Here is a 6,000-nt window from a genome sequence, read left to right as displayed (position 1 = left end):
CATATTATTTCTGTGTATGTCTGTCAGGGTGTTTTTGCAGGAGATGGTAGACTGAATAAAGCAGGTTGCCCTCACCAGTGTGGGTATCATCCAAGTAATAGAACTGAATAGAACAACCAGGTGGAGGTCTGAATAGAACAACCAGGTGGAGGAAGGGAAAATTTACTCTCCCTGCCTGATTTAGATCTGGAACATTGATTTTCTCCTGCTCTAGTACTAGAACTTACACTATTAGTGCTCCTGGGTTTCAGGTCTTTGGAATCAGACTAGAACTACAACACTAGCTTTCCTGGGTCTCCAGCTTGCAGATGGCAGATCATGGGACTTCCTAGACTTCATAATTTAATGAGTCAATTCCAAATATATAAAATATATATACTAAGGTATTATAGGAAATATTTGCTTATACATACATATCTCCTATTGATTCTTTTTCTCTGGAGAACCCTGACTACTACAATCAGATTTCAAGACTCACTGTACAGCCACAATAATTAGGATAATGTGGTATTACTGCAAGGATAGACAAATGCCTAATGGAACAGAATGGAGAATCTAGGAACAAAACCACACATACAGGGTTATTTGATTCATGACAAAGCTGCCACAGAAATTCAGTGGATAAAGGATTGTCTTTTCCAGGTGGAAGGGAAAAACTCAGTCACAATACTTCTCTAGCAACAAATGAGGTGTGGCGATGAGGGGAAAGTGAAACATACCGAATGGGTGATGTCAGTCAAGACACCCTGGCACAGAACACCAGTAGTCTGACCAGGCCTCAGAGACGTGGCATATCAGTACACGAAAAAAGGGTCCCAAACATATGTGGAAGGGAAAGCATACCATGGTGAATACACAGACAAAAATAATGGATTTATGACAACTGAGTTCCTTTGGAGGATCTATCTTTAGACAGATGAAGGGAGTTCTGAGAAAGTCTCTCCCTGCATTTGCTATTTTTCAAGTGCCTGCTGCTCAAAATAATCAATATACCAAAGCAGTATATTTTGAGGTGGAATGTCCTAGACTCCTTCACTACCAACCAGGGGAAGACATTTATATTACATATATCTGGAGACGCCTGGGTGGCTCAGTTGGTTGAGCGTCTGCCATCGGCTCAGGTCATGATCCCAGGGTCCTGGGATCAAGTGCTGCATCAGGCTTCTTGCTCAGCAGGGAATCTGCCTCTACCTCTGCCTGCCATTCCTCCTGCTTGTGCTCTCTCTCTCTCTCTGACAAATAAATAAATACAATCTTTTAAAAAAATAATTATAATACACATATCTGACAAAGAGTCAAAACCAGAATAGAAAACAAAACACAACAACAACAAAAAAGCCACACTCACACCCACAAATCAATAACAAAAAGACAACCCAATTTTTTTTAATGGGCAAAAAAACTGTACAGAAAGCACATCCATATGACTACTAAGTAGTTGGAAACATACTAACATTCTTGCTCATCAGGGAAATGCAATGAGATACTTCCACAAATCAACCAGTGGCTAAAATTAAAAGTCTGAGAATAACGATTATCAGCAAAGGAATAGAATAACTGAAACTTTCACACTTTTCTACTGATAGTGTGAATTGTTACAACCATTTTGGAGAACTCTTTGACACTATCCACCACAGCATGTGTTTAAAATACCCAGTCTGAAATAAATAGAATAAAATGAAATAAAATAAAATAAAATACCCAGCCTATGACCCTGCAATTCTATTCTTAATTATATACTCTTGGGTATATGTGTGTTTTTGTACATCAAGAGGCATGTATCATAATATTCACAGAGGTTTTTTTCATAACAGTCGTGACTGGGAACAACCTAAATGTTCATCAATAAGCGTAAAAAAAAAAAAAGTACTGTCATAAGCCAGACACAGATAATACGTACTATGTGATTTAATCTATATGAAGTTCAAGACCAGGCAAAACCAATCAATGGTCCCATTGATAATGTTAAAAAAGAAACGGAGGCATATTAAAATTTTTAAGGATTATTTAAGGAAAAATCTTTATTTTTAGGCAAGAATCTATTTGAATCAGGCAGCATCATTTTCATCTAGAAAATGAAAAAGAATGCCAAGGAGCTATACAAAAGGAAAAACTTTCATAGGCAAAAGAGAGTAGGAACACAGAAGTTGTACTGGCAAGAAAATCAAATTGGTTATTGCAAAGTTACTTTCTTTCAAGGATTGGCAGGGGTCTTTCAGGCAAATTACCTACCTGGTGCTAATCTCACAATTCCTGATTGACTGGTTTAAGATTCAATTTCTGGGCAAGCCAAATTGTAATTAAGTCTCAGTTTAGTGAAGTAGGGCTTAGCATAAGTGGCTCCATTTTGGGCCTGTTATCTTGTTTTTAACCATAGCAAAGGAGGGTATTGATTAAAACAGTTGGGCTGTGAGAAATTCATGGCTGTTGATATGTCTTGGAAATTCTCCCAGATACTTTGGAAACAGAACAGATTATAGGTGAGGCCAACTTCTGTGGGAAAGGAATGGAGTTTTCATAGAACAGACACAGATTGACTTGATGGAGGGGCCTTTCTCAGAGCCAGGCAGAGAGGAGGGTGACTGAGAGATAGGAGAGTAGGGCTACCAACAAGGGTCTCCATGAAAAGCTTATTAGAGTAATAGCATTTAATGTGTAATTCATTTGAATTTTCCCTAAACCTGTAATAAAATCTATTACATCACTTTTGAGCCTGAGCTCACAACTCACCTTTTCCAGAAGTGTTTCCTGTCTTCCAGGTTGAGTTGGCAGCTTCCCTATTTGTACTTACAGCACCCTCTCCCTAAATCCCTATTAGAGCCAGTTGTGACACTATCCCTTAGATGTCTGTCTTTACCATAAGACTGAGAATCCTTTAAGATCTGGACCCCTGTCCATCATCTTTACATTGAGTATGAGAATTAGGAACAGTTGGAACCAGAAAATCCTGAGAAAGAGAATTTTTTTTGTCTCTTGTTGGCATTTATTGTTAAGTATGAATAACAGAAAAAGGTCTATGGTATGTATTGAGTAAGAGAACTAAAAATAAGGGGTAGTTGATATTTACAGAAGGAACTGATAATTTAGTAAGGAATTCATTGCTTAAAATAATGATGAGAGTGACTTAGTTTCTTATAATTCTCAAAGTGCTTTGGTTCTTTTTACTGCTTGTTTTCTATATGAAATCACAGTTGTTGGGGAAAACAATGAAAAACAAAATCTCCTCCAAACCAGAAAATCTTTTCATGAAGGAAGAGAAAGAAAACAATTTATTACTGAATTAAAATTAAACCGGAATGTGATGCATATCACGGACAATCCCCTAAAGAGATTGCAAAGACAGAAAGAAATCTCACTCTTTTATATAGCGTTAAAAGATAAACTGAGGCATATTAAAAATTTTAAGAGTTTATTTGAGCAAAAATCAATCTAAGTTGGGCAGTGTTAAACCAGAAGTAGTTAGGAGTGCTTTGTGAAAGGAGCAAGGAGAAAGACCTACACAGAGAAAGTACAGATGCAAAGAAAGGAAATTATTTGATTTGCTATAACTCAAAGCTGAGTTGGCTGTTTGCGATTGTCTTCAGTGTTTTGATTTCCTAACCTTCAGGCATTTACAGACTTAGATTTTGATTTGCTTAAGAAGGTTACCACAGCATTAAAGCCACCTCAGTTCAATGGTCTGTTTAATTAATTTAACAATAGTCAAATGGATATAATCTATTACATTGGGTAGGTTTTGCAATTTAGAGTCAGGTACAAGTTAGGCCCATCTCCTCCCCAGAAATTGAGCAATCAGGCATGTTTTGCCTTGGATGATTTTATTGCAAAGAGATGGCTCCCAAGTCCTTGGAGGAAAATTCCTGAGTTGTAAAACTAGCAAGAGGCTAACTTTTAAAAAGTTTACATACATTTGAAGGGCAGCTAGGTGGCTCAGTTGGCTAGGCGTCCAACTCTTGATTTTGGCTCAGGTCATGATCTCAGGGTTGTGAGATCCTATGTTGGGCTCCATGCTGAGCGTGGAGTCTGCTTGAGATTCTCTCTCTCCTTCTCCCTCTGCCCCCCTCCCCCCAGCTCACATGTTCTCTCTCTCTCTTTCCCTCAAATAAATAAATAAATAAATAAATCTTTAAAAAATTTACATACATTTGAAAAGGAGAGAGAGAGAAATTTTGAAAGAAAGGTATGAGGTGAGGTGGGGAGAGGAGGAATTTCTTCCTTTAGTTTTCAACGGGCAATATTAAGCCTCCTAATTTATATTTGCTCTTACACAGTTTATAAGTAGAGAGTGAAATCAGTGCAACAGTTTCTAAACATGTTTCTTTCTTTTTTTTTTAAGATTTTATTTATTTATTTGACAGAGATAGAGACAGCCAGCGAAAGAGGGAACACAAGCAGGGGGAGTGGGAGAGGAAGAAGCAGGCTCATAGCAGAGGAGCCTGATGTGGGACTCGATCCCAGAACGCTGGGATCACGCCCTGAGCCGAAGGCAGACGCTCAACCGCTGTGCCACCCAGGCGCCCCTAAACATGTTTCTTTTATAATTTGCACAGTGATTTAATTAAGTAAGTTGCTCCTGGTTTTCTCAGACATTTAAATACCTGGAAGGATTGAACATTTGTTAAATGCCTATTGTGTATGAGAAAAGTATTTTAGTGCTGTGTGAGATACAAAGATGAATAAGGCGCTTCCTGTATTTCAAGAGTATTTACTGGCTTGGGGAGATAGACACAGAATCAGAACGTCTAGAGAAAAACTGACGTCTAGGAAGGTTAAGTCACTTAACATAGGTCACATAGCTAGTTAATGGAAAAGTACAACTCATAGCTTAGGTCCTTCAATGCTGTTTCAGTGCTGTCTCAACATCATGTAACACTTCTGATATCCTAATCAGGCACAAGTAAACTTTTTAAAAAGATTTTATTTTTAAGTGATCTCTATACCCAGTATGCAGCTCAAATTTACCACCCTGAGATCGAATCATATGTCCACCAACTGAGCCAGCCAGGCACCCCTGAGGCACAGATAATTTTTTGATAGCAAAACTTGAAGTTAAAGATCTCCTGGGAGAAATGAGAACTCTTACCCCGACGTGTCCTGAAGTCTGAATCAATTTTTTAGTTTTTGTTTACATTTTCTATATTCATTTTTTAAAAAAACTTTAATGTTGTAGAACAAAAAAGCATAGTTCAATGAAGTATTATTAGATAAATATCATTTTAACTGCCACCCAGGTCATGAAATCAAACTTGGAAGCTTTCTATAAGCCCACCCAATCACAGCCCCTCTCCTCCCAAAAACTATCCTGACTTTCAGAGTAAAAACTTCCTTGCATTTTGATTAGCCAAGAGTGTATTTCTAGGCACAATCATTTAGTTTTGCCTGTGTTATAAAAATTTGCTTAAGTGTCATAAGTCTCAGTCTTGGTCAGTTCAAGCTGCTGTAGCAAAATACTACAGACTGGTGGCTTAAACAACAAAATTTTATTTTTCGCAGTTCTGGAGGCTGGGAGGTCTAAGATCAATGTGACAGCTGATTCAGTGTCTGGTGAAAGCTTTCTTCCTGGTTTGTGGGCAGCTGCCTTCTCAGTGGATGCTCACTTGGCAGAAAAAGAGAGGAGGCTCTGGTTTGTTCCTTCAAGGGCACTAATCCCATTATTGGGGCTCTACCCTTATGAATTTATCTAAACCTAATCACCTCCCAAAGGCCTTGCCTCCAAATACCATTACATTGAGGTTTGGGGCTTCAACATAGGAATTTTGGAGGACACAAATATTCAGTCCAAAGCAGTCTCTTATAATCTACAGTTTCCCCTCCCATACCTCTTTCTTTCTTTTCCTTCCTTCCTTTCTTTCTTTCTTTCTTTCTTTCTTTCTTTCTTTCTTTCTTTCTTTCTTTCTTTCTTTCTTTCATTTTTAGAGGTGGGGAGGGGCAAAGGGGGAGGGAGAGAGAATCTTAAGCAGGCCCTATGCCCAGCACAGAGCCCAATGTGGAGCTCCATCT

Source organism: Ailuropoda melanoleuca, chromosome 10, assembly GCF_002007445.2.
Source record: "Ailuropoda melanoleuca isolate Jingjing chromosome 10, ASM200744v2, whole genome shotgun sequence".
In the NCBI taxonomy this organism is placed as follows: Eukaryota; Metazoa; Chordata; class Mammalia; order Carnivora; family Ursidae; genus Ailuropoda; species Ailuropoda melanoleuca.
The sequence above is the reverse complement of the archived record's forward strand: the minus strand, read 5'-3'. Positions refer to the sequence as shown.